General features: G+C 39.6%; 1 protein-coding gene across 5 annotated transcripts in view; it reads left to right on the forward strand.

Moving 5' to 3' along the window:
* Positions 1 to 20,688, forward strand: part of atox1 (antioxidant 1 copper chaperone) — a 35,910-nt gene extending 15,222 nt beyond the window's left edge. Inside the window, exons 4-6 of one of the 5 annotated variants that reach the window (XR_001170167.2) lie at positions 19,554 to 19,589; positions 19,817 to 19,930; positions 20,356 to 20,688. The gene's annotated coding sequence lies outside the window, so the exon portion shown is untranslated. Of the gene's footprint in view, positions 1 to 11,653; positions 11,811 to 19,553 lie in introns of those variants that run through there. The other 4 variants (XR_001924164.2, XR_001924165.2, XM_012959203.3 and 1 more) reach the window with 4 other exon arrangements.
* The last annotated feature ends 2,684 nt before the right edge of the window (positions 20,689 to 23,372 follow it).

The following is a 23,372-nucleotide window of genomic DNA, read 5'->3' on the forward strand; positions in this document are numbered from 1 at the left end:
CAAGTAAAATTATATATGTAGGATGCAATTCAAACATAACACGATACATCATAGTCAAAGTTCAAGCCTTGCGGCTGTCTAGTATTGAGAAAGAAAATCCACTTTGTTTCTTTTTTTATAAGTGTATTAACAATATTACCTCCTCTAGGGTTTGGGAGGACCCTGTCAATACCTATAGCAGAAAAATGTTGTAGAGATCTATTTGAACACTCATGGAAGTGTCTTGCTACTGGTGTGTGAGATTTAGTATCCGTAATGTTCAGAACATGTTCACGGATTCTTTCTTTTAATCTTCTACTCGTCTGTCCTACGTATTGTTTCCCGCAGTTTTTGCAAGTGAGAAGGTAAATCACATTTCTTGTGTTGCAATTTATAAAGTGTTTGATTACATAAGTCTTTTTTGTAGTTGTTGAAACAAATGTATCTGTTTTAGTCACAAATTTGCAAGTAATACATCTTTTTGCCCCACAGGTAAAACATCCTTTTGTGGATAGCCACGTTTTTTCTGGTACGTTATCTTGAATCATGCTAGGTGACAGTCTGTTTCCTATTGTTTCATTTCGCCTGGAAATAAATTTTATGCCATCATTCAAAATAGACCTAAGAATCGGGTCTGTCTTTAATATGGCTAGATTCTTGTCCACAATATTTTTAATCTTATTATATTGAGGACTGTATGTAAGTATACATGACAAAGTAGTAAAGGTGTCTTTAGGTTTGATTAAAGTAGATTGTGTAGAATTTTTTGAAGGTTTATTGTTACTATCAGTAAATTTATATCTATTAAAGAGATGGTTTCTATTTTTAGAGGCTGCTCTTTCATATGCTGTATTGAGAATAGTAGGGGTATACCCTCTTTCTCTCAATCTTTTAAACAGATCTTTTGATTTTACTATGAAATCTTCTTCATCCGAGCATATTCTTTTTAATCTTAAAAATTGACTATATGGAATATTCTTAATTAAGTGTTTAGGGTGATTAGATTTTGCATTCAAAATAGTGTTAGCTGAACACTGTTTTCGAAAAATAGTGGTAGTGATGTGTTTTTTGTCCACAGATAGGTTTATATCTAAATAATTCAAAAAATCTTCATTAAATTCTGAAGTGAATTTCAAGTTATACGTGTTTGTATTTATAAAGGCGAGAAAGTTCTCAAAGTGACCAAGAGTGCCTGACCATATAATAACAATATCATCTATGAAACGTCCATAGAATTGGATGTATTCGTGATACATGTTGTTATTATAAATGTGTGTGTCTTCCCACCAACCTAAAAAAAGGTTCGCATATGAGGGAGCAAATTTGGCTCCCATTGCCGTGCCTTGGTTCTGTAAGTAATATTTCTTATTAAATAGGAAAAAATTATGTGTCAACAAAAATTTAATAGCTTTTAGAATGAAGATTTTTAAGTTTTCATCATAAGTACTGTAATGAGTAAGATGATATTTAACAGCCTCTATACCCAGGGAGTGAGGAATACATGAGTATAATGATACCACATCTATGGAGGCCCATTTATAGATGCCTTGTTCCCATTTGAAATCTTTTAAGGTATGTATTAAATGACTACTATCTTTTAGATAACTTGGTAGTCTTAAGACTAAAGGTTGTAAAAATGAGTCAATATATTCACATAGATTTTCACCCAGGGAGCCTATACCCGCTATGATAGGTCTACCCGGTGGCGGTCTCTCCTTTTTATGTGTTTTTGGTAAATAATGAAAGATTGCCACTTGAGGTCTGTCTGGTTTCAAAAAGGAGAATAACTTTTCATCTATGATTTTATAATGGAGGGCTTCTGAAAGGAGGACATCTAGTTCAATTTCATAATCATTTAGAGGATTTTTTTCTAAAGTGCTATAGGAATCCTTATCAGAAAGTTGTCTGAAAGAGACAATACAATCGTGATAAGGAGAGCCGATAAAGGAGGCCTCATAGTCATCCTTAATAAAGTTGATTATTTAACTGAAGCCTATAGACAACTTTCTGATAAGGATTCCTATAGCACTTTAGAAAAAAATCCTCTAAATCAGTGCTGTCCAACTGGCGGCCCGCGGGCCGCATGCGGCCCGCGACCCCCCTCTGTGTGGCCCCCCACCTGTCTGGCTGCTTTGATGGCTTACCTTTGAGTAAGCTTTAAATGGTATCAGTACTGAGATTAACTGGCCCCCTGCATGGTTCTCACCTCAGATTCAGGCTGTAATCCCCCTGTATTGTTTAAATATGTAATCCCCTGTGTTTTTCACACCTTTTAATACCTGCATTGTTCACCCCCTGCAGTGTTCACACCTCAGGCTCAGACTGTAATCACTCCCATTGTTCACTTCTTCACACCTCAGACATAGGTACTGTAGGTACCTATGTAGGTACTGCCTGGACTATGCTGCCTGTGTGTATGGCACACACAGGGAGCATAGGGCAGGGAGGGTATGGTACACACAGGCAGGGTAGGGCAGGCAGAGTATGGCACACAGGGAGCATAGGGTAGGCAGAGTATGGCACACACAGGCAGGGTAGGGCAGGCAGAGTATGGCACACAGGGAGCATAGGGTAGGCAGAGTATGGCACACACAGTCAGGGTAGGCAGAGTATGGCACACACAGACAGCATAGGAAAGGCAGAGTGCTGCCTGTGTGTGCCATACTCTGCTTGCCCTATGCTGCTTGTGGGAGGTGAACCTGGCAGGGGTTTGTGGGAGTTTGTTAGCAGTTGGAAATAGCCATTAAATGGTCCCTAAGGTGTGTAATTATGTACTGGGGGTTGCTGTGCTATTCACAGGGGAGGAGGAGGCATATGGAATTTAAGGGTATATCTTAATATGACATAATTCTTTCACATATGAATGATGGTTGATATCCCCACAGTAAGGACCAAGCATTTGGGATTTTGCTGTGCTACCACCATTGTGATAAAATAGGTGTGGTTTGAAGTGGGTGTGGTTTCAAAAAGGGGAGTGGTCAAACTGGCTTCCATTAGCGGCCCTCCACCATGTATGCTAGAGAAATTCCGGCCCTCGGCACCGCAGAAGTTGGACAGCACTGCTCTAAATGATTATGAAATTGAACTAGATGTCCTCCTTTCAGAAGCCCTCCATTATAAAATCATAGATGAAAAGTTATTCTCCTTTTTGAAACCAGACAGACCTCAAGTGGCAATCTTTCATTATTTACCAAAAACACATAAAAAGGAGAGACCGCCACCGGGTAGACCTATCATAGCGGGTATAGGCTCCCTGGGTGAAAATCTATGTGAATATATTGACTCATTTTTACAACCTTTAGTCTTAAGACTACCAAGTTATCTAAAAGATAGTAGTCATTTAATACATACCTTAAAAGATTTCAAATGGGAACAAGGCATCTATAAATGGGCCTCCATAGATGTGGTATCATTATACTCATGTATTCCTCACTCCCTGGGTATAGAGGCTGTTAAATATCATCTTACTCATTACAGTACTTATGATGAAAACTTAAAAATCTTCATTCTAAAAGCTATTAAATTTTTGTTGACACATAATTTTTTCCTATTTAATAAGAAATATTACTTACAGAACCAAGGCACGGCAATGGGAGCCAAATTTGCTCCCTCATATGCGAACCTTTTTTTAGGTTGGTGGGAAGACACACACATTTATAATAACAACATGTATCACGAATACATCCAATTCTATGGACGTTTCATAGATGATATTGTTATTATATGGTCAGGCACTCTTGGTCACTTTGAGAACTTTCTCGCCTTTATAAATACAAACACGTATAACTTGAAATTCACTTCAGAATTTAATGAAGATTTTTTGAATTATTTAGATATAAACCTATCTGTGGACAAAAAACACATCACTACCACTATTTTTCGAAAACAGTGTTCAGCTAACACTATTTTGAATGCAAAATCTAATCACCCTAAACACTTAATTAAGAATATTCCATATAGTCAATTTTTAAGATTAAAAAGAATATGCTCGGATGAAGAAGATTTCATAGTAAAATCAAAAGATCTGTTTAAAAGATTGAGAGAAAGAGGGTATACCCCTACTATTCTCAATACAGCATATGAAAGAGCAGCCTCTAAAAATAGAAACCATCTCTTTAATAGATATAAATTTACTGATAGTAACAATAAACCTTCAAAAAATTCTACACAATCTACTTTAATCAAACCTAAAGACACCTTTACTACTTTGTCATGTATACTTACATACAGTCCTCAATATAATAAGATTAAAAATATTGTGGACAAGAATCTAGCCATATTAAAGACAGACCCGATTCTTAGGTCTATTTTGAATGATGGCATAAAATTTATTTCCAGGCGAAATGAAACAATAGGAAACAGACTGTCACCTAGCATGATTCAAGATAACGTACCAGAAAAAACGTGGCTATCCACAAAAGGATGTTTTACCTGTGGGGCAAAAAGATGTATTACTTGCAAATTTGTGACTAAAACAGATACATTTGTTTCAACAACTACAAAAAAGACTTATGTAATCAAACACTTTATAAATTGCAACACAAGAAATGTGATTTACCTTCTCACTTGCAAAAACTGCGGGAAACAATACGTAGGACAGACGAGTAGAAGATTAAAAGAAAGAATCCGTGAACATGTTCTGAACATTACGGATACTAAATCTCACACACCAGTAGCAAGACACTTCCATGAGTGTTCAAATAGATCTCTACAACATTTTTCTGCTATAGGTATTGACAGGGTCCTCCCAAACCCTAGAGGAGGTAATATTGTTAATACACTTATAAAAAAAGAAACAAAGTGGATTTTCTTTCTCAATACTAGACAGCCGCAAGGCTTGAACTTTGACTATGATGTATCGTGTTATGTTTGAATTGCATCCTACATATATAATTTTACTTGCTGCTACATATTGTATATAGTAAACAATATAGGAAACTCTAAAATCAGCATGATTCCTATATTGTTTAAATGAACTTCTTCATAAATATACCATTAGTCAAAATGACATCTACATAGGAAATTATACCATTCGTCAAAATGACATCTACATAGGAAATTATATTAAATTATATATAAAAAATAATATATAAAGTAAACAATGATAAATAAATAATATACAGACATTTTTTGAGATAACTTACCCTATTATACACTTTAGGGTACATACTGCTACTAACACATGTTTTTTCTTTAAACGTTTTGCCAATTGTTTTTACTTAATTAATTCTGTGTTGTGATTGGCTAATCACATCTAAATGATCATTGGCCTCTCATGCTTTAAATACTTTTGTGAGCAATTGTTCATTCAGCCTATGATTAAGTACCGAAAGGTACGAAACGCGTAAGGCTTGCTGTTACATGTGTTAGCTTTAAATAAATATACTTTGATTTTACAACATTTTTTGTGAACTTCTGCAAAAATCTTTTATACCTGAAATCCCGGAGTGCCTGCCTATTGATGTTTTCGGTGTATCCATGATGGCTCCCTCTGGCTGAAGGTCTGGGGCATGAGCACCTGGGCCCAACTATACTATGGGTGAGATTTGATTCATACCCCCCTCTTTATGAGCATATGTATCCCCCTTTCTTGTTTCATTAGTGTTTGGGTATGTGTGGGTTGTCCCACACGTTCACTTTATTGTCCGTTGGTTTTCCCGCCAAACACTGTATATAAGGATTTTGCTCACTTGTACTTGTAACTTTGACAAAGGCTGGTGTTGCAGCCGAAACGTCAGTTCCCTTGCCTCTACAATAAAATTTCAAAATTGATCCTAAGACCTGTGTGAGCGGTACCTTTCTCCAAGCATCTGTATATATATATAATATATACCGTATATACTCGAGTATATATATATATATATGCGCCGGATGCGCAGGCGGCTCAGTGCGCCGCTGGATGCGCAGCCGGCTCAGTGCGCCGCCGAATGTGAGCAAATGTCTCTGTGCGCCGGAGCATACACACACGTGTGCGCGCTTGAAGACAGCGTATGGCAATTCGTTTAATCGAGCGCCTGCCAGATGCAGGTACACTCTTACACCTTTCCTTGCACCTATCCTCAGAGCGCAAGTAAGTTTAAATGTACAATACCTTCTGCAAATACCCTGTCTGACAGCGAGAGAGGATAGGAGAGGAAATGCCTGCTCAGAATGCAGGCCATACCGCAAGCAGTCCATCTCTTGCATATTAGTTTGCCCATCTGTAGGTGTTGGTAACTTGGTAGTGTAAACAACTCTGCCAGTTTGTGAAAACCAAATGGTGTGTTTGTTTTGGGCCCCCAGTATTATAGGGTCCAATGGGTAAAATCTTGGGGTAAAAGCAAAATAGAAGTATTATTTAATCAACAAGGGCACACCAAGCCAGAGTAAGTAATTGGTACAATAACTTGTTATTTACAAAAATTAAATTTGTATTAAGTCCAGCATCAAGCATTATTTTGCCCTTGTAACTACTATTGTAGTACTATGGTGGGACTTGTACACTGGGGTCCAAGTACTTGATAATTAGTATGGCAGCTTCCTTAGCCTTCCTAAACTTGCTTTTGTCTGCTGCTGTAGCATTTTTCTTTCCCTAAAGTTATCTATTTATTTATCTGTTATTTATTTGATTATTGAAACTTAGCAGTAGCGGTTGTGTTTGCCACCCTAGGCTTATACTCGAGTCAATAAGTTTTTCCAGTTTTCTTAGGTAAAATTAGGTACCTCGGCTTATATTCGGATCGGCTTATACTCGAGTATATACGGTATATATATATGAGTCCACAGGTATAGTCCACAAGTATAGTACCCATTTTCCAGAATGCTCGGGACCAAGGATACTCTGGATAAGGGGTCTTCCAGTAATTTGGATCTCCATACCTTAAGTCTACTAAGAAATCAATAAACCATTAATGAAACCCAATAGGATTGTTTTGCTTCCAATAAGGATTAATTATATCTTAGTTGGGATCAAATACAAGGTATTTTTTTATTATTACAGAGAAAAAGCAAATCAATTTTAATAATCTGAATTATTTGATTAAAATGGAGTCTATGGAAGGCTTTCCATAATTCGGAGCTTTCTGGATAACGGGTTTCCGGATAAGGGATCCCATACCTGTATCTTTTACTCGATCCCAACTAAGATATAATTAATCCTTATTGGAGGTCCCAAGCATTCGGATAATAGGTCCCATACCTGTACTGCGCTGACTGAGCATCTTTTTGATACATGCAGAGCCAGTAGAGCTCATTGGTTGAAATAAGATTTTTACAGTACGTATTTTTTGCGACTTTTTCGTTAATTTGCGCAACTTTTTCTTACTTTGCGACAATTTGCGCGACAATCGTATTTGTCGCAACGAGCACAAAAGTTTTGGATTCATTAAAGCTTCATTATCGTGACTTTCCTTGGGCCAGGTTGGAGCTGCAGAGTGTCATTGAGTCTTATTGTACAGCGCTGCAGAATATGTTGGCGCTTTATAAATAAATGTTAATAATAATTGAGTCCTATGGGAGGCTTCCAAAAACATGCACAGAAGGATCAAAGTCAGAAAGGTTTTCCCGCTGTTTATGATCTTTTGGATACAAAAATTTTGTGACTTTCGGAACGCCGTTACGATATTATCGTGACTATTACGATTTTTTTGTAAGCATTTTTGGGACATTTCCTATTATCAGAACTCGTATATAATCCGAATTTTTCCCATTTCAGGATTCGAACTCGTACTTTGATAAATCTGCCCCTATATGTTACATTCTCCTTCTGTTGCATTGTTGTATGGTCTTAATTTGAATTTGGATAGATGAAAGGACATTCCTTCATAATGATTTAGGATCCTTATAATCAATCTGACTCAGTACCATCTTTTTTTTTTTTAGAATCCTTACATCGTTGTCAGTTATGTATTTTACCATCAGAGGGCACTGTGATTACAGAAATGCAATAACTTGCTTTGTTAAGGTGCTAGAGCTGGGCAATCTCTGTATTGCTTACTAGTGAATGGATGTTCTTTATACTTTCACTGCAAGCCAAAGCAACGCATAACTGCTACATTTGTGTGCTGGTTATAAGGCCTCTTTACATATTGGTGCTGTTCATGAGATTGCATTGGGGCCAGCTTTCTTATAGGGAAATGTATCACTGCTGGGTATTTCTAGCCTTCGCAATCACACCTATTGACTTTGTTTAAAGCCAAAAGCAATCGCTGATAGTACAGCTGCAACCAATCCAGCTCCTTTTGTTAGAACAATATGTTATAATCTAACAATATGTTAATAATAATAGTAATAATGATCTAACAATATGTTAGATCAGATGCATTTATACACATTGTGGTGCAGTGGTTGGCATTGGAGCCTTTCAGCACTGGGCAATGCCTGCATGGAGTGTGTATGATTTCCCGGTGTGACCGCATTGAGTGTATGGTATGAAATTTAGAATGTGAGCTTCTCGGCAGGTGGAGGGATTAATGCAAATAATAAGCATTCTCTGTTTAATGCATTATGTATTTCATTGCTAAATGAAGTAAAGGCCCAAAAAACTATTTCAGAGTAGTCTTGCAGTAGATGTTTAGTAGCATCTCTCTCCTTTAAAAACAATAATTTTAAAAAAAGGCATGTACAATAGGTTTATCTGTAACTTACTGGAATCTCCCTTTTAATATTCTGCCCCTTTATAACAGATACCAAAGGCTCATAGTTCAAGTTGATCCAGGGACTGGTCCGATTGCCATCTTGGAGTCAGAAAGGAATTTTTTTCCCCTCTGCAGCAAATTAGAGATGCTTCAGATGGGATTTTTTTCCTTCCTCTGGATCAACTAGCAGTTAGGCAGGTTATATATAGGCATTAACGTTAACCTTGATGGACGTGTATTTTTTTTCAACCATACTTACTATGATTGTACCCCTACAGTCAGATTGAGCCTTAGGGGCTGATTTACTAAGACACGATTTCGAATCCGAATTGGAAAAATTCTGATTGGAAACGAACATTTTGCGACTTTTGCGGTAATTTTGCGATTTTTTCATATTTTTTGCGTTTTTTTCGGCGTCTTTACGATTTTTGCGTAAAAACGCGAGTTTTTCGTAGCCATTACGAAAGTTGCGCAAAGTCGCGATTTTTTCGTAGCGTTAACACTTGCGCGCAAAGTCGCGCCTTTTTCGTAGCGTTAAAACTTGAAAGGCGCGACGTTTCGCGCAAGTTTTAACGCTACGAAAAAATCGCGACTTTGCGCAACTTTCGTAATGGCTACGAAAAACTCGCGTTTTTAAGCAAAAATCGTAAAGACGCCGAAAAAATCGCAAAAAATACGAAAAAAATCGCAAAATTACCGATCATTACGAAAAAAACGCAATCGGACGCATTCGGCCCGTTCGTGGGTTAGTAAATGTGCCCCTTAGACTTCTATTTTTAACTGGACTTTACATTTAAACCCAGTAAATGCCTTTTCGGAATAAATTGTACAAACGTCCTTAAAGGACATGTAAACCCCCACACACACAAATTTAATCAGTGAACAGCCTCTTTGAAATCTTTCAATAACTGCCACACTTGTTGTCCAGGGGTTAATAGCAAGGCTAAAGCATCCCCTTAATCACTTAGATTTCCTTCTCCTCCTGTAACCCAATCGGCCCCCTCCCTCAGGAATTTGCTTTGACTTCTGGCTTGTGGGCATGCTCCGTTGTTCTAAGCTCAGATTACGCCCTCCATTCTAGCAGCCAGTGAAGAGATGGCATTGCTGGTTCCCATAGAAACTCAGCTCTAGCTGTCTGCTTTAGTTTTTTTTCTCCAAACCTCCTCTCTTGCGCTCAGCTCAAATGAAGCAGAAATTTTATCGGACAGTTCTGCCTGTGTGAGCCTGCATCCTTGATGAAATGTATGCTGAATAAGGGTCTGTGTGTGTGTGTGTATGCTATTTGCAGATTTAAATGTATATGATTATGTATCAGAGAAAAATGGCCACCAGGTGAAAGCTACTATTTATGCTGGCAAACAGAGGGGATATATGCAGTACAAATGATGCCATTTGGGTGGGGGAGACGTGCCCAACTGATATACATTGTAGGCAAATGTAGGCTTTGCATGTCCTTTAATGTAGTGGAATAATATTTGCCAGAGGAGTGGAAAAAAGATGGAATCAATCAAGGAAGCAGACATAACTGCATGAATTCCTGTATTTCTTGTGCCTGTGATTTAATCCATTAGCATCTCAGTCCCAATTCAGACTGGAGCTCTCTTGTCTCTGCTTAAGGGCTAAACTCCACAGGAGATTTTGTAGGATGGTGTCAGCGACAAAACTCATCCTGCCAGTCGGATTTAGTTGCATGGGTCAAAATATAATATAATGATGTGTAAACTACATGAAAAAAGGATTTCCATCTGACACCACATGCCTGTCGGAAGGGAAGGCTGCATGCTGCGTTTTCATCCAAGGAGATGAAGTCTGATGGTGTCTGACAGACTTTTTTTTCTCACTGAAATACATAGAGTATCGGATGTAGATGCACATCCGGGCCTGCGTGTAGCCCCCCTGTAGAGGCAGTACAAGGGGGCTACACGCAAAGGAATTCAATGCTATTATTTTAGCAGAGTAAAAGACAAAGTAAAAGAATCTGTTTTGTCTAATTAACCACCAACACTAAATATACCCTGCTAAGCAAACAGCCAAGCCATTGGCACATTGTACATTAACTTCTGCAGTGTGGCAGGCTAAAAACAGTTTATGGAGAATCTGAAAATTCAACAACATTTTATACAATAATTCTATATATACTATATTGTTTATATTGGTGGATGTAAGTTTCACTACATTGAGAGAAGCTGGTGCATCATATCAGGGACCAGGTTACCATGTGAGTTGGTAGAGAGCAAGAATGACATACTGAGTAATCTGAGTATGAAAAAAATCTAGGTAGCAACTGATCAGTAATTGACTTATTTAGCCAGCTGCAAGTTGAACAACAAAAGCAAACATATGATTGGTTGCTTAAGATTACTGCCCATGTGCAAATTTGCCCAGGGTTTATAAATGAGCCCCTAGGACCTTATATATATATATATATATATATATATATACATAAACAATTGGCCTTTTTGTCCCTGGACAGTAACCCATGGCAACCAATCAAATGTTTGCTTTCATTGTTCGACCTGCAGCTGGTTTAAAACAATTGCTAATTGGTTATTGCCCAGTGGTACATTTGCCCAGTGTTTATAAATGCCCCACAGATTTTATAAATACAGTGTGTGGCACTATTCATAGGGAGTGTGGGGTTTTGAGTGGTCAGAGTCAAACAAAAGCTAAAATCACCATGTGCAATAACAAGCAACTAAAATTGTGTAGCTGTAACCACCATTGGACTCTGTCCGCAATCCAACTGAACCCTTGTGGGATGAATCGGCATGCTGAATATGAGCCAGACCTAATCTTCATCATCAGTGCCCAAACTCACTAATAGTCTTGTGGCTCAATGGAATCAAATTCCACCATGTTTCAACATTTAGTGGGAACCTTCCCAGGAGGGTAAAGGCTTCATATTAATACCTGGGTTTGTGAATGAGATGTTGGACTGGCAAGTGTCCAGATACTTTTAGTAATATAGTGTATAAATGTTGTTTGCATGTGATGTTTTAAATCAGTACTTTCCAAATGGGCTACTATTTAATCCTTTTTTTTTTCTACCTCTCTTGCAGTATGAAGACAAAATCGCTGAGTATTTATACCTATAGTGCAAAAGACTTTAGGCAGAGCTGCACCATGCCTTTTCTACATGTTTCCTAACTCTGTTACTTTGGGTTTCTGTCTTGTGCATAACGGAAATAAAAATTGACTTGCTGCTCTGAACCCTAACCCTGCTGGATGAGCTTTTTATGATTTAGTGCCCATGGGAATCCAAAAATGGAGAGTTTATGTCTACCAAATGCACTTCGCCTGTGGTTGCCCTAGTTTAAGGAGAACTAAACCCTAAAATGAATATGCCTAGAAAAGCCATATTTTATGTACTGAATTTACTGCACTGGCCTAAAGTCCTATAACTCTAATGATCCAGGCCTTTGCAGGTGCCACAGGAGTTCCCCATCTTGGATCAGGCTTATATTGTGATATTTATTTTCTGTATGTACAATATATTGTGAGTTGGTCCCTATGCTCAGGTAAATGAAACCAATATGGAGCACGTGTAACAAACAGTAGAGAAAAAGCATGGGGAGCTTCTGGGGCCCTCTTTGAAGGCACAGATCTTCACCGCATAAGGGCTGTGGTTGCCTTGGGCTGGTACAGAGGTCCAAAACTTTTAGTTCTTCTTTCATAGGGGGGTTCCATATCTTGGGAGCAACTGGCTTCCCATACTCAGTTAAAGTTCATAACCTCCAAATCTGACAAATGCTTTTTCAGAAAATAATAAGACGTCACATCCTCATAGCTGTAGAATAATAAAGATTTACGGAGGCTTTGCCTTAAAAGAGATCAGCTGTTATAAATTCATATACAGTGTAGTTATATTTTTTCCAAAGAAAGCCTTCTCTTGGTAGCCCCCCCCCAGCAAATCCTTAGGGAAAGTCAAACTAGTGGCACTCCTAATACAATTGAGCAGGTTAATTGCATTGTATATGTACCCTCTGATAGTAATAAAGCAAAAATACTATATATTTACTATATTAACCAAATTATTGGATTATTGGTCCTTTCATGGATTTATGGGATCATGCTACTCACAAGATCAGCTGTGGGTCTCTTAGGTACTCTGAGCTAAAATCGTTACTCTAGGGCCATTAGAGTCATAGTCAACCTTGTTAAAAGTTAATTCAGTGGCTGGGTCGCCCATAATTCCATATAACTAGATAATTTGTTTGCTTTGCTACAGTCATCATTAATAATGGGGCCCCATACTATTGATTTAATGATTAGCCCACTGGTCCCCTTGGATGGTGGGCCTTGCTATTAAGTGAAATGGGGTCTCAAAGTAAAAAAAAAAAAAAAATACCCCTCGCCCTAGTTATGCCAAAATCTTATCCATGATCCAAATGGAGACCACTCTCATGCAAGATCTCTTTTGCAAACAACAAATCACTGCTTTACATCTTGGGACCTCCCTCTGTCACTCAGGCTCTGACTTCAGTATCCCCCTGTAACCCTCTGATGGCAGCTCTGACACCTGGGCAATGAAAATACTGTAAAGGTGCCAGCTGACCTGTGGGCGCATATTACATTTTACACCCAACTGTAGGTCTGTTAGAGGGGGCGTGGAAACCCCAATATACTGCACAGGGCAATAGTTACCTTTATGAATCATAGTAAGATATTGTACCCCCACCCACAACTTTGTAGCTCATATATACTGTGAGAGATGCAATGGAAAAGATCATTATTTGGTGTATTTCCACCAGTATTTAAGGTGGGATACAAGTAGCACCAGGAAAAAGGCCTGGTTTTACATCAGGTAATGCTGTGTTTATGTTACGGGCTTAGAAAAAGCCAAATAAATAGGTCCCTGGAGTAAATGGAGGGTTAATTGGTTAGGTCCTCCATTCCAAACTCTCTTTAATGTTTTCAGTTTGCCAGCTGCAGGTGAGCAGCAAATAAAAGGGCTGTGTGATTACACAGGGGTTAGAGAGGGCAGGAGGTTGATCTTTGACTCAGAGTAGGTCACTCTCAGAGCAGGGCACTGGGCAGGAAGGTTGCCTGCCTGTGTTAGGAACTCCCAGAGGAGCTGGGGGTGCCTCCTGTCTCTGCCAGGAGCAGAGGGAGTCGTGACCAGGCAGATGAGTGCTGAGAGGAGTCAGCAAGGCTTAATGTGATGCCTGAGTGTTCCAGAGTGTGGAAGTAACCCTGGAAGGTGAGAGCCCTAAAGGGAGGGACATCTCATAACATTGAACTGTTTATGAACTGTCTTATGTTGATGTTGGGAAGAATTGGCCCTAAAAAAACCTGTGTTTTGCCTGAAGAAGTTGTGTCCCTGTCTCTTATGCTCCAGATCCTCTGCATTCCTGCCTCTATCATTGCTAATTCCCCCAAAGTTGCGTGTACAGACAGTCAGCATGTCACAATACTCATGTCTGGTTGCCATGTTTTTGCATGGGTCTGGAGTTAGCTTCTTATTGCATAAGTTACATAAATGAATAAAAATGTGCCCTTCCCACTGTACATACCTTCACTAGTACCTTTTCCTACTACAATGAGGATTTTTTCAAGGAGTGGGGGAGGTTTGCTTGTACTGCACATTTGTTTCACCTTGAAAGAAATTCAGGGAATGATAGTGCCCTTTTATTTAAACAGCTGTTCTCAGTTGGAGAATGCAGATTGTGGATGTGTTTACATCCATGTAAGCCCCTGCCCGCCTCCCTCCATACTCATTGCATTTAAATGTTGTGATCTCCAGCTCTACAATTCCTATTCCATTGCTCTTGACCCTCTGTAATATCTCCCTGCACTTTCCCAGAAGCTCAGAGACATCCTGTCCTGTTCTCTGGCTCATAAACTGCAATGGAATTGGACATACATAATAATCAAATATGAATATTTCTGCCAGGGTTAAAGCAGACCTATACTTCATAAAAACAACCAGGGCAAGACCTAAGTAAAAGAACAGCCATTTTGTCATAAAAATGGCTTTATCGGTGGACACTGCTTTGTAGATGGTTCTGTAGTAGGGTATTTGTTAATATGGTATACGGAATAATGTATCCACTAATGTAAAATATAAGTATATTATAAGTCACCAAGGAGTTCCATGACCATATAAAGATATGAGGCCAAAAGCCAAGTGCTTTTAATAGGTAATTTAATATCCTCGTTTTTTACACCATGGGGATACGTTATTTATTATGACACAAGTTTGGGTGGGTCATGTGACAAAAAGCGCACATTACAACTGATGACATCATTAAGCACTGTTTATAAGGATATTTTTAGGATATTCATTGCTCTTGTATATTTTTCTGCTGCAGGCATTACCTTCAGTTCTCTCAATAGTGCCCTTAAGTCTCCCCATATTTCTCCCATTCAGATGATCAGAAGCCTCATAGGAAAAAAAACGCTGAGCTCTGTAAAGAAAGTTCCCATAATGCCTCACTCCTGCACCAAGACCTAGACCTGTGTACATGCTCAGTTTGTAAGACTATGAGGAAGCTTCCTGCTGATTGGCTCAGATCCACATTCCTAAGGGGGGGGGGGGGTAGCAGAAGAGGGGAGAGAGCTGGTGTCTCTGGCACAGGAAAACAGAGACAACAAATCGTTCGACAGAGGACTCAGTGCAGCATTTCTGTGAGTGCTTATAGTTACATAGGGTTGAAAAAAGACCATTGTCCATCAAGTTCAACCCATCCGAGTAAACCCAGCACACAACCTATACTAACCAATCTATACACTCACATACATAAACTATATATACAACCAGTAATACTAACTGTAGATATTAGTATCACAATAGCCTTGGATATTCTGCTTGTTCAAAAACTCATTCAGGCCCCTCTTAAAGGCATTAACAGAGTCTGCCATTACCACATCACTAGGAAGGGCATTCCACAGCCTCACTGCCCTCACCGTGAAAAACCACCTACGCTGCTTCAAATGGAAGCTCTGTTCCTCTAATCTATAGGGGTGACCTCTGGTGCGCTGATTGTTTTTATGGGAAAAAAGAACATCCCCCAACTGCCTATAATCCCCTCTAATGTACTTGTACAGAGTAATCATGTCCCTTTGCAAGCGCCTCTTTTCCAGAGAAAACAACCCCAACCTCGACAGTCTAACCTCATAGCTTAAATCTTCCATCCCCTTTACCAGTTGAGTTGCATGTCTCTGCACTCTCTCCAGCTCATTAATATCCTTCTTAAGGACTGGAGCCCAAAACTGCACTGCATACTCAAGGTGAGGCCTTACCAGGGACCTATAAAGAGGCAAAAATATGTTCTCATCCATTGAGTCAATGCCCTTTTTTATACAAGACAGCACTTTATTTGCTGTAGTAGCCACAGAATGACACTGCCTGGAATTAGACAACTTGTGATCTACAAAAACCCCTAGATCCTTCTCCATTAAGGATGCCCGCAACACACTACCATTCAGTAGATAGTTCGCGTTTATATTATTTCTACCAAAGTGCATAACTTTGCACTTGTCAACATTGAACCTCATTTTCCAGTTTGCTGCCCAGTTTTCCAATTTTGTCAAATCGCTCTGCAAAGCGGCAGCATCCTGCATGGAACTTATAGTTTTGCACAATTTAGTGTCATCAGCAAAAATAGAAACAGTACTCTCTATGCCCACCTCCAGGTCATTAATAAACAAGTTAAAAAACAAAGGACCAAGGACTGACCCCTGCGGTACTCCACTAACCACACTGGCCCAATTAGAAAATGTTCCATTTACCACCACTCTTTGTACTCTATCCTTCAGCCAGTTCTCTATCCAATTACAAATATTATGTTCTAGTCCAATATTCCTCAATTTGATCATTAACCTTCTGTGAGGTACAGTATCAAACGCTTTAGCAAAATCTAAGTAGATGACATCAACTGCCATTCCAGCATCAAGGTTCCTGCTCACCTCCTCATAAAAGGCAACTAAATTAGTCTGGCAAGATCTGTTACGCATAAAACCATGCTGGCACTAACTAATGGTATTGTGAACTGCAATGTATTCAACTATCCTATCCCTTATTACCCCTTCCAGAAGCTTTCCTACTACTGATGTCAGACTAACAGGCCTATAGTTTTCAGGCTGAGAACGAGATCCCTTTTTAAATAATGGCACCACATTAGCAATTCGCCAGTCTCTCGGCACCATGCCAAACCTCAACGAATCCTGAAAAATTATGTGAAGAGGCTTGGCAATCACAGCGCTCAGCTCATGTAATACCCTGGGATGAATCCCATCCGGCCCTGGACCTTTGTTTACCTTTACATGTTCAAGTCTCTTTTGAATTTCCTCCTGAGTGACCCACGCGTCAGTAGCTAAATTACTAGCACTGGGTATATTAAAAGGGAAGCCTTCATTAGGTGGCTCCTCAGATGTATAGACAGATGAAAAATAAGAGTTCAAAATTTCTGCTTTTTCCCCGTTCTCATCAACCAATGTACCCCCCTGTGATAATAAAGTTCCCACCCCTTCTTGCTTCATTTTTTTTTTTTAATTCTTTATTTTGATTTTCCAAGTAAAATGGGGAGGGGAGTGGGGTACAGAAGGAAAAGGAGGGGGAAGGGAGTGAATAACGGTCTTACACATACATGTTTAGCAATAATATTGAGGCATTGCCTGTCAGCAAGTCATAACTGTCTAATACTTATACATAATCATGTATTCAACTAATCCTTGTCAAGCATTATAACCAGCTTATCAGTAGATTCTCTAATACATTTTTACTGTTACTGTAGTACCTTAATGATCTTTTAGGGCTGGGTGATTTTTATGTGGGTAGGCTAGCAGCCTTCTGGTGTGCATGCCCTTATTGGCCCAGTTTCTGTAAGTAGTTTATCCAGGGTGTCCATATGTTTTGATAGTATTGGCTTTTGTGTTGTATTAAAAAGGAGATCTCCTCGAGTTTTCTTATTTCCTCAACCTTGGCTAGCCATTCACCATATATGGGTGGATTAGGAGACTTCCACTTTTGGGGAATCAACGACTTTGCGGCTTGCAACAAATGGAGCGTGAGTGGATCTACCAAAGTGATGTCTTTTTCTGGTATAGCATATAATAATATTGAGGCGGCATGGTCTACTTTAATGGAAAATTGTGTTATTTCGTTTATTGTTTCTATTACCTTTTCCCAGTAGTGATTGAGCTTTGGACAGGTAAGCCATATATGGGTGTGTGTCCCCACAAGTTGATTGCAGCGCCAGCATAGGTTGGAACTATTGATATACATTTTTTGTAATTTGGCTGGCGTGTAGTGCCACCTAGTGACCAGTTTGTAGATAGCTTCTCTGGTTCTTGCTGCTCTAGATGCTTTGTGGACTAGTCTGAAGATCCTATCCCATAAGCTGGGTGTGATTGTTGTGTTTAATTCTTTCTCCCAGGCTATACAGTGTGGGTTTTGTATCTGCGAGGTTGTCGCATTTAGCATATTGTACATCCTGGAGAGAGGTTTGTCTATGCTTATATTAGATTCCATTGTTACTATTAGCTTTTCCCACATAGTGGGGGGTCTATTCCAGTCTTTTCCCTTACATGATATGATGTATGTGTGTAGCTGGTTGTAGTTCCAGATGTCCCTAGGATGTGTGCCCCATCTTTTTTGGATATCTGCTAGTGGTATGACTCGCTCGTTGCCGCCTACAAAGTCGCTGATTCTAGTGGGTCGATCACCTGTTCTGCTCCACCTTGTAAAGGAGGCCGGCTCCATACTGGGGCTAAAGTCGGGATTAAACATGAGAGATTGGAGTATATAGGGGTGGTGGGCTAACTGATAGATTTCCTTATTCTTGTGCCAAACCTTAAGTGTTGCCTCAATTAGTGGGTGCTTTTCTACAGCTAATGTTATCTTTTCTTTGGTACACCATAGCATATTATCTAAAGGTGGTGTTACAAATGCTTGTTCCAGTTTGCACCAGTCTTTTGCACCCTTTTTAGTTTTCCAATCTATTATCCGTGCTAGATGGGAAGAGATGTAGTACAGGTATACGTTTGGAAGGGCTAGTCCTCCTTTTTCTTTTGGGAGAGTGAGGATATTGTATTTCAGCCTAGGGTTAGAACTGCCCCATATAAATCTAGTTATCATAGATTTTACACTTGTGAGGATGTTGTATTTCAGCCTAGGGTTAGAACTGCCCCATATAAATCTAGTTATCATAGATTTTACACTTGTGGGGATGTGTATTGGTAAGACCTGTAGTAGATATAGAATTTTTGGTATGAAGGTCATTTTAATTGCCTGTATCCTTCCAAACCATGACAGTTGGAGTTTGGTCCAATTGTCTAGTAATACCCGAAGGGAGGACAGTAGTGGTAGATAATTGTCTTGGTAACATTTGCTTAAGTCTTGGCCTAACTTGATACCCAGGTACTTTATCCCTTTTGTAGCCCATTGGAACGGGAAGCTCTGTTTTAGGGTTAGGGCAGTTCTGTCCATCACATTTATATTTAGTATGTCGGACTTAGAGTAATTAACCTTGAAGTTTGACAAATCACCAAACGCCTTTAAAAGGTTCACGGCGTTAGGGAGTGATATTAATGGCTTTGTGAGGAACAGGAGGAGGTCATCAGCGAAGGCTGCACATTTGTATTCCTTGCCCTTAATTACTAGGCCAGAGATATCTGGGTTGTGTCTTATATGATTGAGTAGCGTTTCCATTACTAGGACAAAGAGTGTGGGTGATAGGGGGCACCCCTGTCTTGTGCCATTGTGTATTCGTACCTGGGGTGAAAGTATACCATTTACTCTTATTCTGGCTGAAGGATTTTGGTAGAGGGCCATAATTCTGTTACTTGTAATTTGACCTATGCCGAATCCTGCTAGTGTCCTCTCTAGGTAGTCCCAGGACACTCTATCAAAAGCCTTTTCGGCATCAGTAGTTAGAATTAGTGCAGGAATATTTCTAGTTTTGGCATAATGTATCAATGAGATTATTTTTGCTGTGTTGTCTCTACCCTCTCTTCCAGGAATAAAGCCTGACTGATCGGTGTGGATTAGTTCCGGTAAGTATTGTTTTATTCTATTATTAATTATTTTAGCATATATCTTCATGTCAATATTTATTAGGGATATGGGTCTGTAGCTGGCACATTGTTGGGGATCTTTACCTGGCTTGGGTATAATTGTTATGTGGGCTTCTTGGGCTTGTGGGTGAAATGGAGTTGTTGCTGATATGGAATTAAAATAATTCAGTAGGAGGGGGGCTAGCTCGTTTTTATATGTTTTATAGTATAGTGCAGTGTACCCGTCTGGTCCGGGACTTTTCCCTGTGGGGAGATTATCTATGCTTTCTTCTATTTCCTGGAGGCGAAAGGGAGCATCTATTGACTGACTATCTTCTGGGGTAAGTACTTGTAGTTTGGCGTTCTTTATGAACTCGTCTATTCTCTCTTTGTTTTCACCATTGTCGACTGTTCCTTTCAATCTGTATAATGACTGGTAGTAGTTCTGGAAGGCCCTGGCAATACCTTTGGAGTCATATTGTGTTGTACTATTGTTATTCTTTATTGCAGTAATATGTGAGTGGGGTTGCATTTTTTTAATTATACCTGCAAAGTGCTTATTACACTTGTCTCCTAATTCGTAGAACCTTTGTTTACACCTCATGAAGGCCTGATAGGTTTTCTGATCAAGAATTGCCTTTAGTTGTAGCCTTTTACTCTCTAACTGGAGAAGGTTTTTCTGTGCTAATGTGGACTTATGTGTTTGTTCAAGATGGGAAATTTCCTCTATTAGTTTGTTTATTTCTTTTTCCTTCTCTTTTTTCAGGTTACTACTTATTGAAATGATTTGGCCCCTGAGGACGCACTTTAAGGTTTCCCACATGGTACCAGGAGAATTTGTACTAGAGATATTGTCTTGCAACACTTGAGAAATGTTTGTTTTGATCTGTTTTCTAATGTGGTCTTTGTGTAATAAAAAATCATTCATTTTCCAGGTAAATTCAGGTTTGGTGGTCTTGGGGATCACAAACTTAACTGCAATGGGGGAGTGGTCGGATAAAACACTGCTACCAATTTTGGCTTGTGTGAATAGGTGTAGCCAATTCTGTGAAACCATGATATAATCTATTCTGGAATAAACCATGTGAGTTTTGGAGAAGTGTGTGTAGTCTTTCTTCACCGGGTTCTGAGTTCTCCATATGTCAATCAACTGCATTTCAGAAAATGTTTTTTTGGTTTCTTTGAGTACCTTATGGGAGATATTGCTTTTCCCAGATGAGGAGTCATTCAGAGGATTGAGTACTAGGTTAAGGTCACCCCCAAGGATAGTTAGACCCTCTTTGAAGTTATCTAGGGTTTTGAGGAATTGCTTAATATAGTGGGCTTGGCCTTGGTTAGGGGCATACACATTTGCCAGAGTACAGATAAGCTGCCCTAAGTAGCATTTAATTACTAAAAACCTTCCCTCTTTATCCGCCAGTGTCGCTATATGTTTGAATGGGATGTCCTTGTGAATCATAGTTACTACTCCTGTTGCTTTCTTTTCGGGGTTGTTACTGGTATAGATATATGGGAAATGTTTCAGATTCAGTCTAGGGGTCTGATTCTCCTTAAAATGGGACTCTTGTATCATTACAATCTTTGCATTTGCTTTTTTGCATTCATTAAATATCTGTGCCCTTTTTACTGGTTCGTTTATACCATTGACATTATAGGATACCACTGTGCACTCTAAAGCATCAGAGTTTATTAAGTTTGACATTTTGTTTTATCTTATTGTTACTTGTCTCTTATACTTGTTGGCAGGTTGCCTTTGTGGGGATAGGGGTAAGAAAAGGGTAAAATTAAACTGGGGAGGAACACCAACTTGTTTCAACATGTAACTTAACGTACAAGTCTTGGGTTGCCGCGGCAGTCTTATTGGGGGGTTGCCCCGTGGCTGGGATGTTAAAGCTGCGGCCAGGGTATATATTACCCGTAGTGCGGGGGAACATGGGCACCTGGGAGCGGGTGGTGACATTGTGAGTAGTTGGAACATACTGAGCGTTTCCCAACCCTGCTAGTATGTATTAAGGTTGGGATTTAAAGTAGTGCCTACGCTTTGCGACCTTAAAATACATTCATTTATATAACATGACATCATAAGAGTTATTTACCAGCATTGAATAATTAGTACTTTGTAGTGAGTACTTTAGTGTTTATACCACCTTTAACAAATAAAATTAACAAGATATATACATTTTGCACAATATAAGGTTTTTTTTTTTTTTTTTTTCCTTTTTTTTTTGGTATAGTTTTGTACTCGAACACTTAAGTTTGCCAGTAAACCTTAACATATATCAGGTAAGTTACCCTCCTTGTCAGTGATTGACAGGCGTTCTCGGCTTATTCCTTGGGGTCCTAGGCGTATGCGGGGTGCGTCTTGGGGTTGCAGCCTGAGACCATTCTCCTTGAAGATCGAAGGATAAGTTCGGTATCATCGTTTGGTCAGGAGTCCATCCTGGGAGTTCTAGTTCAGCGAGGTGTAGTTTTTTTGATAAAATTAGAGGTGTCCAGCGGTGTGCGAATAGTGGCCATTATTCCATCCTTGGTTGCTGTGAGGGAGAAGGGGTATCCCCACCTGTATGGAATATTATGTTCCCGTAGTGAGTCTGTCAGGGGTTTCAAAAGCTTTCGCTTTGTTAAAGTTAGTCTGGAGATGTCCTGGAATAGTTTGATTGTATTGCCTTCATAGGAAATGTTGCTAATGTCCTTCGCTTTTAATAAGATTTCCTCTTTCTGAGTGAAATAGTGTAGGAAGCAGAGGATATCCCGTGGGGCATTGAGGGGGGCAGCCTTGGGCTTTTGTACCCTATGTGCTCTCTCCATTTTTATCTCTGATTCAGGGTCTTTGTTCAGAATGCTGTTAAATATTTGGAGCAAAGCATGGCGTATTTCGTCAGTTTGTATAGTCTCTGGCACCCCTCTTACCCTTATATTCCTCCTGCTCCGATTTTCCTGGTCCTCTATCTGCCTTTGTAATTCCATGATGGTGGCGTCTTGTTGTTGAATGTGCATGTAAATAGTTTTCTGGTTAGCTGTCAGCTTACTCTGGTTATGTTCCATATCGTCTTTGCGAGATGCCAGGGAGATCATGTCCCTTTTGATGTCGAGGATTTCCTCCTTAAGCGTGGAGGTTACCTCCTGGAGCATCTCCTTAATATCTGCTTTAGATGGCAATTTCGCGAGATAAGCAGGGATATCAATTGATTCTTCAGCGTCGCTGTCTAGCTCTGACGCCTCTCTGTTTGTCTCCGAGTCATCCTCTCTGTCTTCAGGTGCGGGCGCCATCTTGGCTGCCGCGCGGTCAGATTTCTTTTTAAAGAACATGGGAGTGAGCTCAGCTTGCGAGAGCTGTTGCTTTTTCCCCGATGTTCTCTCTTTCTCGGGTCTGGATTTTTGCAGTTTCCCCATCTTTTCTAGTGTGCAAAGCAGCAGGGTCAAGTATATGCTCACGGAGCTCAGTGCTCAAGCATCCATACCGTTCCAAGGCAGACCACGCCCCCTGTTCTTGCTTCATTTTTTTACTATTCACATAATTAAAAAATAATTTTGGATTCTTTTTACTCCTAGCTGCAATATCCCTTTCCATCTCTATTTTAGCTTGCCTGATAGCTTTTTTGCATGCTTTATTTGCTTCCTTGTACCTGATGAAAGTTTCCGCTGTCCCAGCTAACTTGAATGCTTTAAAAGCACGTTTTTTATTACCGACCTCGACCCTAACTCTTTTATTCAGCCATAAAGGTTTTGCTTTGCGATGCCTCTCCTTGCTTACAAGGGGAATATACTGTTGTGTATACCTGC

This window comes from Xenopus tropicalis, chromosome 3 (assembly GCF_000004195.4).
Source record: "Xenopus tropicalis strain Nigerian chromosome 3, UCB_Xtro_10.0, whole genome shotgun sequence".
Taxonomy (NCBI): domain Eukaryota; kingdom Metazoa; phylum Chordata; class Amphibia; order Anura; family Pipidae; genus Xenopus; species Xenopus tropicalis.